Here is a 13,812-nt window from a genome sequence, read left to right as displayed (position 1 = left end):
ATATAAGAATACTCTCAAAAACTCACCTAAAAGCTGGCCAAGCTGACTCAAGTACAGGACAAGCTACTGCTGCTGACAGACCTGTTTGTCTTAACTTAAAATCACTGAGGATAGCAGAACAGAAAAAGCCAAAGAGAAGCATGGGTGGAATTTGGGTGGCAGGGAGGGACATTGCACCCCCAAACTGCAAGCCTCGGGCAGCCAGGCAGAGTTCTGCAGAAGCGACAGGGGACTGCTCCCAGTTTGTGCCCCTGAGGCAGGAGTCAGACTTTTGTTTATAAACAGAGTGATTAACAGGTGATTAAGTTAGGAGAGGGCTGTTAGGATGTTTCCTCAAGTTAAATGATCTGTTCCAAGCTTGGTGAACTGCAAAACGTAAAGTAGCCTAAATGATAGAAAGTAATTGTAGATATCACCAGACATCCGCAGTACCAGGAGGGATGAGCTGGAGCACCAATGAGAAGAGCAGTTGGGAAAGTAACTGAAATACTTCCCTGATGGATTGTATTTTCTAACGGACAACCTACCCTAAATTCTCAATTACTGAGGGGCAATCTTCACTCATTGTTATATTTGCTTTCCACAACCAACTCTCTGTATAACTTTTTATGAGTAATGAACCTGAATAATTAGATGCCAATATTTAAACTGTATTGTTAAATTTATTCACCTAAATTTGGGTTATTGCTGATTATGTACTATATGTATCTTATGACTTTTAAAACAAACTTTGTATTTGTGGATAATCTAAGCACTATATCCAGATGTAGACACTCTTTTCTTAACCTGTGTATTATATAATTTTTTAACATTAGCTTTCATAAAATTTTTAAATCTTTTCTACAGTTGTTGGATTCAAGAGGTGGTAACAAAGTTACTAATCTCTCTTTTTTTTTGAGTCAATAACTGGTTTTTTAGACAAAGGAAATGCAGTAGATCCAATCTACCTGCATGTCAGTAAGGCATTTGATACAGTTCCACATGATAAATTATTAGTTAAATTGGAGAAGATGGGGATTAATATGATAACTGAAAGGTGGATAAGGAACTGGTTAAAGGGAAGAATACTACAGTTCATACTAAAAGGTGAACTGTCAGGCTAAAGGGAGGTTACTAGTGGAGTTCCTCAGGGATCAGTCTTGGGACCATCCTTATTGAACAGTTTTATTACTGACCTTGGCACAAAAAAGTGGGAGTGTGCTAATAAAATTTGCAGATGACACACAGTTGGGAGATATTGCCAGTATGGAGGAGGACCAGAATATCATACAAGAAGATCTGGATGACCTTGAAAACTGGAGTAACAGAAATGGAATGATATTTAATAGTGCAAAGTGCAAGGTCATGCATTTAGGGACTAACGAGAATTTTTGCTATAAGCTGGGGACTCATCAGTTGGAAGTGACAGTGGAGAAGAAAGAGCTTGGGGGGTATTGGTTGATCCAGGGTGACTATGAGCCATCAATGTGATGTGGCCATGAAAAAGGCTAACAGTCCTGGGGTGCATCAGGTGAGGTATTTCCAGTAGAGATAGGGCAGTGTTAGTATCATTATACAAGGAACTGGTGAGACGTCATCTGGAACACTGTGTGCAGTTCTGGTCTCCCATGTTTAAGAAAGATGAATTCAAACTGGAACAGGTACAGAGAAGGGCTACTAGGATGATGTGAGAAGAGACTCAAAGAGCTTGGCTTGTTTAACCTAACCAATAGAAGGTTGAGAGGAGATATACTTGCTCTCTATAAATACATCAGAGGAATGAATACCAGGGAGGGAGAGGAGTTATTTAAGTTAAGCAGCAATGTGGACCCCAGAACAAATACATATAAACTGGCAGGGCCGTCCCTAGCCATTTTGGTGCCCTATGCAGCCTCCCCACTGCACTTCCCGCCACCGGTGAGTGCAGGCCTGACGCTGCTGTAGTCCTCAGGGGAGTGAGGGCAGGGCTGGGGCGGAGCAGGGGTGGGAAGAAGTTGGGTGAGGGCAGAGCAGGGGTGAGGCTTTGGGGAAGGGGTGGAGTGGGGGCGGGGCTGAGGCAGACCAGGGGTGGGAAGAGGTTGGGCTGGGGCGGAGGCCATGAGGAAGAGGCGGAGCAGGGACTGGAGCAGCACAGAGCTGCCTAGGGCACCAGGAAATTTGGTGCCCCAAAGTTCCTGGCGCCCTACGCAGCTGCGTACTTTGCGTAGGGGTGGGGACGGCCCCATGTAAGCTGGCCATCAACAAGTTTAGGCTTGACATTAGGTGAAGGTTTCTAACCACCAGAGAAGTGAAGTTCTGGAGCAGCCTCCCAAGGGGAGCAGTGGAGGCAAAAAACCTAACTGGCTTTAAGACTGCGCTTGATAATTTTATGGAGGGGATGGTATGAGAGGACTGCCTACAGTGGAGTGTGGCCCATCAGCAACTACCTGTAGCAATATCTCCAATGGCTGGTGATAGGACACTAGATGTGGAGGCCTTTGAGTTACTATAGAGAATTTTTTCCCCCGGTATCTTCTTGGTGGGTCTTGCCCACATGCTCAGGGTCTAACTGATCACCATATTAGTGGTGGGAAGGAATTTTCCCCAGGTCAGATTGGCAGAGACCCTAGTGGTTTCTTGCTTCCTCTGCAGCATGAGGCCTGGGTCACTTGCAGGTTTAAAGTAGTGTAAATGGTGGGTTCTCTGTAACAAAGTCTTTTAACCATGATTTGAGGACTTCAGTAACTCAGCCAGAGGTTAGGGGTCTATAACAGGAGTGGGTGGGTGGGCCAGCACAGAATTTCCTCCCCTGTCCCCCCCATGCCTAGCCCAGCTGGCTTGACTGGAGCTGCCCCCCCAAAAATAGAAGTCAAACTACACCTATGAAGAGAAGTGTGAACAAAGAGAGCAGGCTGTGGCAAAAACATGTGGCCATGTCTGCCTGACGTGTGGACGCATCTGCTGATCCCTCACTGGTTTACATTCTCCCAGGAAGTTGCACTGAAACAAACTGACTCTCCTATGTTGACCAAGATGGGAAACTCCAACAACTAAGTACCTTTCACTCAAGCAAAACGAGGAAGAAATTAAATGCCCCTTTCAGTAGCAATAGCTGAAACAATAAAAGCCACTACCCCAGGCATGGGCCAGCATGGCAAGGCCTGAGCAGAAGCTAAACCATGTGGCAAAAGTGGTTTTCCTGGAGCCTGACTGCATACCCAGTGGCTGGAGCATTGATTTGTTGCAGCTGTGTCTGTCTGTGGCTGTGTGAAAGGAACCAGAAATCAAGAGGAAAGAGAGCAGACAGTGGGAGGAATCAGTGGTGCATAACCCTGGGAGGAAGCCAGAGACAAAGCTTCTTTTAGACAGGTACTCTTTGGAAAGGGAGATTTAGCTCGCTGATCAAGGAAATTGCCTCCTGTTCCTTCTCTGTTGAGGGAAACAGGACCTTGTGTACATTCTTTGTAAATAAACAGGATTGCACCAAAGAAATACTTCCACCATATTACCAGAAACCGCCTGGGGAGGTCCCAAATATTGGCTAAACCGCTCAGGCCAAAAGGCAACAATACCATGTGCATGTGCACTTATAAATACTTACATGAATGCCCCTTCTTTAAAGGGGGCCCAGGGCTGGCACTGCAGCAAGACAGTTGCCTCTCCTACATCTGCCAGATTCCTGAGATCTAAAGAAGAGAAACCAGAAAGAGAGATTAACATCATACACAGATATGCCAGGCAGATCCCACGGCCCCAAGTAAAACTTACTTGCCTGTCCATGACCCAGTGGTGTCCCCGTGTCACTGCATGACTGGCCCCACTGCATGAGATAGGGTAGACACAATGGAGGGACACTGGCTAGACCTCATAGAGGGGCTCCACAGAAACTCTCCTTTCTAGACCAGGCCAGGACAATTCTTGTCTCAGCATTTTAAAGGGAGACAGAACAAGAGAGGGAACTTCAATCCTACCAAAATAATCAAAATAACTGTGCAACAAAATAGAAAGTCATAATTTCAATAATACCAACAGCCAAGAGCCTGCAAGCCGCTTTCCTGCTTGTGCACTGCCATTCAGAGGTAGCACTGCTTCTCATGGGTGTTGTAGGCTGCCAGGATCCAGGTCACTCCAAAAGAGTCACAGGAGGAGGCTGGTTACTCTCTGCCATGACATCAGAAATGGAACAGTTTAGCAGAACATAACCCCTTATCTTCCCGAAGCAGGCATGTATCCTTGTACAGGATCGAATTATTCACAGCATTCATCGGAGCAAATGAAAAATGTGAGCAAGTGTAGAACATACATAATGTGTCATAGACCTTGTGCATCTGCTTTAGGGAGCTGTGTCAGCCACGGTGGGAGAGTTGCAACAATCCACAAGCCCAGCAGTTGTTTCAGGAAATACTGCATGTGACTGAAGTACACGGTGTGTTACCAAAACAGGGTGGCTAGTACTGCGGCGAATGCAATATCCAACTATGTGTTAGCACAGAGGCAAGATGCAACTGTGCAATTCTCTAGTGTAGTCAAGGTTCATATTTTCCCTTTTCTTTTTTCTGCGATTGAATGGGATGGAGCATTTTTACAGGGTGTAGATGTTGGCTACAAAAAGGTTTCGGGCAGCCACTGGGCCTTTCTGGGCTCTGGTTGGTAGAATTTGGAGGGAAGGCAAATAGAAGCATAGGGGCCTGAGCAGTTGTAGTTGAGGGACCTGGAAAGAAAATTAGGCACCACGGGGAAGGAAGGATGGAGTCAGGGGAAGTAAAATTGATCAGATTGTGTTAAAAGACTGGATAATATTTGGTCGAGAAGCAGAGAAGGAGAGGAAATGAGAGACTTCAGAAGGTTTAGATTAGTTTCAGCAAAAATGAAACCTCAAATGAGCCTGAACCTCCTCACTTTTTGATGTCACTCATTCCTACTCAATGCCAGGCACGACTGTTATTGTGATAACAACAGAAAACTCTTATGTTGAGGAAGCATCTGTGAACTGAGATGTGTAGGTAGATTTTGCTTGATACAGAAAAATCATGACAGAATGAGGTCATATAGTTGTGGGTTCCAGACCTAAACAAGGATTTGGGCTACTATCCAACACTGAGAATGAAGCTGGAGGTTAGAACTGCACTGTTAAAGTGCCATCCTTCTGATAAGCTCCTTTTGTCTAGTGGACCCTAATGATACCATGTTACTATTTGGTATAAAAAGTATAAAACCAAATTTGTTTGACAGATTAGATTAGATAGCCAGCCTGACTTTGATATATTTTAGAACTATTGTACTATCTTAAACACAAAACCTGAAATTCAAGTTCCCAATGACATTGTGACTAAAAGTATTTCTTGGGAAGAAATCTGGCAAAGTAGCAGCAGAATGCAGTTCCTTTCCCCTCAAAGCATACTTTATTCCTCACTGATGTGTGAAACCTCCAGGTTTAGTACAGTCTATTTAGTGTGCTGCTTACCTTTTGTGTCCAATTAGTAAATATGCTAAATAAAACCAGACCTCAGTGGCACCTCACTAGACACCTCCCTCACATTTGGAGATCTTGTTGTTTACCTTGCTTCTTGGTTTATGATCCTTTAGCCAGCAGCAGCTCTAGGCACCAGTGCAGCAAGCGCGTGCCTGGGGCAGTAAGCTGCAGGGGGCAGCCTGCCAGTCGCTGTGAGGGCGGCAGGGAGGTGGCTTTCGGCTTTGCACCTGCGGGAGGTCTGCCGGTCCCGCGGCTTTGGCGGCAATTGGGTGGCGGGGATGCCGATGGTGCCGCTGAATCCGCGTGACCAGCGGACCACCCACAGGCACGCCACCAAAAGCCGCCTGCCTGCCATGCTTGGGGTGGCAAAAAACAGCACCGCCTCTGCCTTTAGCCAACTTTCAAATACATTGGACAGCACAGCACTTGTCTGCCAGCCATTTTGAAGGAATTATCATGTATGATTTTATGATGAATTTTTTCAAGTCTTATACCACATTCTACTCACTGAATTCCCATCATCCAGCAATTTTGTAATTAAAATAACAAAGCAAGTTCATAGAGTTTAAAGCCAGAAAGATCATTATGACCACCAAGTCTGATCTTCAGCATAACACAGGCCTTAGAGTTTCACCCAGTAATTCCTGCAGTAGAGGGAATTGCTTTTCACTACTATGTTTACGAATAATATTGAGCCCAAAAACTTGGGGGTGAAATAAAACATTCTTTAGAAAGACATTCAGTCTTGCTTAAAAGGCCTGTACCTCTGTATGGGTAGGTATCCATACACCATGATCAAGTCACCTGTAAATTAACTGAACTCCTTAAGTCTAGCATTTTGAGGCATGTATTCCATAGCTCAGATAATTTTTTTAGCTCTTCCTAGCACCTACTTCAATTTTTCAAAACCCATTTTAAAGTGTGGACAGCAAAACTGGAACCAGCATTCCAGCAGTAGTCTTCCCTTTGATCGCAGTCTATGTACCCAATACACATGCTATTATGATTCTATCAGAGGTTGCACCAGTGCCAGATACAGCGGTAATATAACCTTTCTATTCCTCCTTGAGATTCCCTTGTCCATGCATCCAAGGATTGCTTTAGCCCTTTTGGACACAGCATCACACTTGGAGCTCATATTTAGCTGATTATCCACTGCCACCCACAAATCTTTGTTCAGAGTCACTACTTCCCAGGATAGAGTTCTCCTATCCTGTAAGTATGTCCTACATTCTTTGTTCCTAGATTATACAGTTACATTTAGCCATATTACAATGCATATTGTTTGCTTGCATCCAGTTTACCAAGCCATCCAGATTGCTCTGAATCAGTGACCTGTCCTCTTCATTATTTGCCACTCCCCCAGACTTTTGTGTTATCTTCAAACTTTATCAGTGATGATTTTATGATTTCTTCTAGGTCACTGATAAAAATGTAACTATGCCAAAATCTTTCAACCTTTACTCATGGGTCACGTTTTCTAAACTTTTTATCATTTTGGTTGCTCTTCTCTGGACTCTCTTCAATTTGTCCACATATGTCTTAAAGTGTGGTGCCCCTAAACACGGGCCTCCAGCTGAGGCTCACCAGTGCAGACTAGAGTGGAACAAATACCTCTGATGTCTTACATATGACACTTCTGTTATTACATCCCAGAATGACATTTTCCTTTTTTGCAACAGCATCATACACTGGACTATATTTGATTTATGATCCATTATATCCCTCACATCCTGTTCAGCAGTACTGCTGCCCAGCCAATTATTCCTAATTTTGTATTTATACTTTTGATTTTTCCTTTCTACGTGTAGTATTTTGCACTTGTCTTTATTGAATTTTATCTTATTGATCCCAGACCAATTCTCCAGTTTATCAATATAATTTTAAATTCCAATCCTGTCCTTCAAATTGCTTCCAACCCTGTGTTGTCCACAATTTTTACAAGTCCACTCCACCCTCCAAGTCATTAATGAAAATATTAATATTAATTATTTGTTGAGGGCATACAGCATGCTTGGTGCCATAAAGAACAGAGTCAAAACTGGTTCCTGCCACAAGGAGTTTACGATCTAAAGGTCTGATCCAAAGCCCACTGAAATCAATGGGTTGACTTCAGTGGTTTTGGACCCAGCCCCAAGAGTACAGACAGAGGGTAAAATTTTCAAAAGTGCCCACATGACTTAGGAGTCGAAGTCCCATTTTCAAAAGTGACTTAGATGCTCAGAATTCTCAGCAAAGGGGTTTTTCCGTCACCCCCTCAACAGGAGATGTGAGGTCGATGGAAGAATTTTTTCATCAGCCTAGCAATGTCTATCCTGAGGCTTGGGTCAGCTTAACTACATCTTTCAGGGGATGACTTTTTTTCACATCCCGGAGTGCCATAGCTAAGCTGACCTAAGTTTTAGGCATATAACAGGCCTAAGTGTTTGTGTACACAAGGCCTAGGTCTCATTGGAAGTTACTTTTGAAAATGGGACTTAGGTGCTTTGGAAAATTTTACCCATAGGCAACAATTAAAGAACAAAAGGCACAGGGAATCCATGCCATGGGATGTACAGTGGTGGAACAGCAACTTTAAAAAAAAATATCTGGTGCTTCCAGCAGCACAGTGTTCCCAACCCCCTACTTAGGAATTGGTTCAGCATTGACTCAGTGGGAAGAGTACCATGCACTGAATCACCAACGCCACTCCCCACAGCACCTGTTTTTTCCCCTGTAATGACTAAGCCTGATCCCTCTTAGATTGTAAAATCTGACAGGATCAGTGTGAGGTGTTATGGTTGAGGGCACACTGTGCTACAGTGTACTAATTAAAGGCTTTCCTGATCCAGGATACAACATTCCTCTCTGTCCACTTCCAGTGACTCTACACAGTTGGGGGTTGTTCCATACCTTTTACAGCCCCACCTATTCCTGCGGAGAAATTGAGTCACTTCCTCTTTAGAAAGCTCACCCAAAATTCTTCCTGTTCACTTTAGCTTATAAACTATTATTAACTTTCTCTGTAAAGCAAGACCTTAGTCATCACAGGCCAATGCTACTGTGCTCTAGAGAAGACTTTTCTCTCTGTTCTAGATGCACGTATCAGTTAGAGCAAGAGTTATTGTTAACCATTCTTATTAAGAACATCATATATTCTGGTTCCATTTGACCATAGCATGTGCATATGCATGTAATATCACCAGTAGTTTGTTACTGATATCAGTTCCCTTGCTTCTTTCAGAAACATTGATAGAAGTGCCCTCTGATTTTGTTATAAATAAAAACTGGCTCATCATCCATCTATCTATGTTCTTCATTTATTGAGAAAGTGTGAACCAATTGGTAGGCTTGGCTCTTTTTATTTTAGTTTCCTATGTCACAGTGGTTTGGAATGAACATCCCTTAGATGTGACTTGAGCCATTTTAATTATTTAGGACCAGATACTGATACTCTAATTTACAATTATTAAAGTACTCTGCATATAATCCTGTTGATTTCAGTGGAACTATTTAAGGAATAATGTACTCCTCATTTTTAGTAAGGGTGAAGAATCTATCTGTTAGGAAATCTGCCATAGTGTAATCAATGGAATATTATCTTTACCTGAACTGTGCACTAACAACTATCCAAAACAAGTGACCAGAAGGTTATAAATATATCTGGAGAGTTATAGATGTGTTGACTTTGGAAAAACATATGCAACTTGCTGCTTTTGAAGTCTAACTTGTCTCTCATTCAGGGTTAACTTTACATGATACTTCATAACGACAGAGAACTTCAAGGGAAACCTCTATATGTTTGTCATCCATTTCAAGAAAAAGCATTCCTCTCAGGAGGTTTTTTTTTTCTGCCACATGTATGCTTGTGTGTGCATGCTGTAGTGGACCCATATTGACTATTAGTCAATCCAGGGTACAGAGAGGGGAATGTTCCTGCATTTATGTAATTCTCAACTCAATGGTGAAAACCTTCAAAGGGTTTCAACTGCAAAGGAACAGGAGAGAAAAAACCTGAGCCAATCTGCCTCTCTCGCCCCCTCTATTTCTCAGTTGTGCTGGCCTCCTCCTCATTTATAGTGTGTCATCTTTCACTCACATTCTACTGTATGGGGACAGAAATCATGCCAGAAATGCTTCACTCACTAACACCTACCCACTGGAATTCAGACTCAGAGAGGGGGAAGGGGGGAAACGTACCCTGGCAATTCTTACAAATCACAGTGCCGCTAATCTCCTTTCACGAGAGTCAAACGTAAAGTCATGTTCTTTCTTGTGAAACCATTGCTAGCCTGTGGGTGTCAAGCCAGCCTTCTTTTCCAAGAAATCTGTTGCCTCCCACAGTGAGTCTAGAGAAATAGCATTCTGATGACAGTGAAGAGAGGCTGTTAGAAAAACATCACACGCCAGAGCTGTACAACAACAGCCTCCAAAAGCCCTTGTTTTTTCAAGCTCAGCTCTCTCCAGTTTCATAAAAAGCCAAACCAAACTAAATTTTAGTTTTTAATCTTTTTTGTCTTAAGCCCTGGGAAAAAAAAACATTCTTCAGCTCCCTTTTCAGTCCATGTCAAGAAACACCACACCCGCTCCTTCCGAATCCAGCCCTTTTGAAGAATAACCAGCATCCACAGTTACCCAGCTGCTACTTATATACCAAGTTCTATGCCTTACTGGCTAACATAATGTGACTCAATACTAATCTAAGGTCCACAGCATAAGACAGCAGGGGTATCCTTTGGAACTATATTATGCTGACATAAGGGCTGTCCTCCCCAATGAAGAGAATGTCCTGGGCCCTGAGCCCACAAACTGCTTCTCACAGGCTAACCTTGGCACTCATGCAGAAACCCGATTACTTCAACAGAGCTCCATGCATGTGAAGGGAGCTGTCCATGCAGAGCATCTTGCAGGATCAAGCCATAGTTGGTTGGAAGGCCTCCATCACCTCTGATGACCCTCATGTTGCAGAAAGTGCCATTTCAAATAAATGAGAGAATAGGTGACACTTTACGAGGTGAAGGCACAGCATTAGCCAATGTCCAGAATATTAATAAAGACAGTACCAGTGAAGTATTGTGGTATTGTGCAGGTAATCAGTAAGAGATGTCACCTTTCTGTACTAAAAATATCCTTTTGCTTGGTACACAAAGATTGACATATGCAGAAGATTGGTACTTTTCCTCTGCCAGATCAGTAGCATCATAAATGGACCTGAGCTCCTCCCAGGTCCTGAGTTATTTATATTGAATCATTACCACTCCTCGCCCCACTCCAAGAAACAGGGTTTCTGCTTGTCTGCAGGTGTTTGGAGCATGGACTGTCCTTTGCTATATTTCTGTCCCAAAACAGTAACTGTGTACCTGAAGTCACAGGACTGTCACAGAACTCTTTATTGCAGACCACACTTTCCCTCTATATTGTCTCCCATTCCCTGTCAGCACTTGCCCTGCAGCCAAGGGGAATCTGAGACAACCTCTTTTTTAACTGCCGTAAGCACGCAATAACACATAGCATCTGGATTCATCACCCAGTATATACACGCCTTGAGTATGTAGAGGTGCTGTCTTGTGCCTCACAACACGTAATGTGTGAACTCAGTGGCGGATGGAACACCCTGCCATGTGGTATTGTATTTACCAAAGGGTTTGTTTCAACACAAGATTTGTTATTAGCTAGTAAAGCTACCTAAGATAAAAGTGCCCCAATGGAACAAAGGAAAAACACTTCCTCAGAGAGAAAGAGAGAAGAGGAACCAGTGAGCTGTTTCCATTTACTGCTCCCTTTGTGCTTCCCCTTCACCACCAAAACAGCAGGGTGAAGAAGCATTATTCTACTCCATATTTAAAGCCCTCCCTCCATTCTCCTGGCAGTCAGATGGTAGGAGAGTGTGAGCAGCTGCAGGATTGTTTGTTTTAATAACTAAAAGGCCCAATCAGGATAGAGTCCCCATTAGGCACTGGACATACACAGTTCTCTGTCCTGAAGAGCATTCACTGTTGCATGCTCCATTGTTGATTGCCATACTCCTACTCAGAGTCAACCCAAATACTGTGTATGAGTTTCATCAGGTGCTTACAGGGCTGAGCCCTGGTCGAGAAGGGACCACAGAATCACTCCTGGTGGCAGGCCAGAGGCAATGTCAGTATCACCAATTCATTCAATTATTTTTCAATAGAAGTTGGGGCCAGAAGGGACTTCACTGGCTATTATTCTTGATATTTGAGACATTCTTGTTTTGAGTTTTGTTTTGTGGAAAGAAAAAATAGTTTATTTCATTGACAGCAAAGGACAAGGAAAAAATATCATATTATGCAGGCCATAGAAGTTCCATTGGAAAATGATGTTTTAGAGAGATATTTTTCACGCTGTAATACAAAGCCTCACTGTGTTCTCACAATAAAATGTTGATGAAAAATGTGCCGATGCTTCCAAAACCTTTTTTTTCGGGTATTCTTCCACAAATTGAGAGATACGGGGAAAGGATAATATAGGCATGAGATAGACAAAAATAGGGGAACAGTTGTGATAATTTAAAAAAAACCTTTCTTTTTATAGAAAAGTCATAAAAATTAATAGTGGGCTCATAACTTGCTTTTCGGTAGCTCATTGTCCTTAAATATTTTAGTTCTGTTTGTTCTCTTTTAATATTAGAAATGGGCCCAAATCCACACATCAGATTTAAGTACCCAAGAAATGTTGGGTTATGGGAAATCTGAATCCAGATTGCCACAGTTTTGCAAATAAGCCAAAACAAAGCTTCAGACCTTACCATAAGTGCTCAACATTTGGATCCACATTTCTTCATCTTGAGCCCCTCTCTAATTAAAATGCAATTATAGTCTGCAGAACAAGAAACAGGACAATCACATTAAAAATACATGACAGAGTGAGAGAGAGCGTGCTGAACAAGTTAAAGGTTTTTCTAAATCCATGTGTAATCAAACTGGAAGAGATTATATAAACAAGATTATCCTTGAATCCAAAAATCCCTTTAAAATGGTCTGTTGTAACTTGAGTTCAAGTCCTGAGTTATTCAAATTTACATGAAATTGATATAAACTTTCAAGATTCGGTCACTTTTAATAGCATGGAATACATGCTTCTCAAACATTCTGTGAAAGCTAAAACCTGAGCCAGTTTTTTTTATTCACAAACTGAACTTAGTGGTAGTAAAAAGACTTCAGTATCTTCTCTCACTTCCTTTTAGCGTCTGTAAAATCAGGATATCAAGAACAGCCCTATCCAGATAAATCCTTCCTTACAAAAGTAGCTCATATTCATGATGTTACTCCCATCGACATCAGGGCTTTAATTTTATTTATTGGTTTGTTTATTGTTTTGCAGGGTTACACACCAAAGTTCTAAACAGGATATACATTTTCTTAACAAAATGGAAAAATAAAATAAACTGAGCTAAATTATGGGTTGACTCAGGAATTGATTCAGGAAAGCACTTGCTTAAAGCTAAGTAAGTGCTTAAATGCTTTGCTGAGTCAGAGTCTTAGACCATGCAACCCTACTGCTTCCAAGTCTGTACACAATTTGGCTAATTATGCTGTTGACCTTTTCTAAATAAACTCTCTCCAGTCAAAATCCACTTCCTTGCCTGTGATACATACAGTCCTAGGAGTGTCTACATTGAAAGTGAAATATTTTGAACACTGCAAAACCAAACTGAAGGCAGCAGTTTGAAAAGAGCAAAGAGAGAGGATTGGCAGCAGTGTGATCCATTATCTGCAGTGATTACAGGCATCTGACCTGCAAAGAAGAGTTACATTTCACCTTTTAACAACCACGTTGCTGTGTATTAACTTATCATTTTATGTTCTGATGCCCAAACAAGTGGCATCCCGAGTGTGACTTTTTGTCTCTTGGAAGACACCCACCTGCAATCCTCATCACAGAGGAAGATGAAGCATGTGTGTTATCCACCAACTTCAATAGGATATGTGAAGTATTCAGAACGTCTTGTTTAACTCTAGCAACAAAGATAAAACAGGAAATCATTTGTGATTTGTAAAGACAATTCCATGTGCTTCTTAATGTTTTGGGGTAGGGGGGTTAAGCTCCAGGCTCTTTGAAACAGTGAAAGAGGCCAAAGTGCAAATTCTATCTGGGTCAGTTGTTACTGAGGAAAATCTGATACAATCTGCGAGTAAATGAATTTCACAGTAAAATACTTACTATTTAATATCCACATCTCTGAAGTTATTTCTACAGGAAACCTAGATAGCATTACCCCCAATATCCAAGTTCATGTATAGTTATGGTGGCTCCCCGAAGTGTCACTAGAGGAATTGTGGTAGGTAACCTATGCAGTTCTCTGTGGCAATGCTTTCACCTTTTCATCAATAGATGGACTAAAGAGCTCTCTTCCCTTTGGAGCCTCTGGCCACTGGGCT

The sequence above is a fragment of the Mauremys reevesii genome, linkage group 1 (genome assembly GCF_016161935.1).
Source record: "Mauremys reevesii isolate NIE-2019 linkage group 1, ASM1616193v1, whole genome shotgun sequence".
Taxonomy (NCBI): domain Eukaryota; kingdom Metazoa; phylum Chordata; order Testudines; family Geoemydidae; genus Mauremys; species Mauremys reevesii.
The sequence above is the reverse complement of the archived record's forward strand: the minus strand, read 5'-3'. Positions refer to the sequence as shown.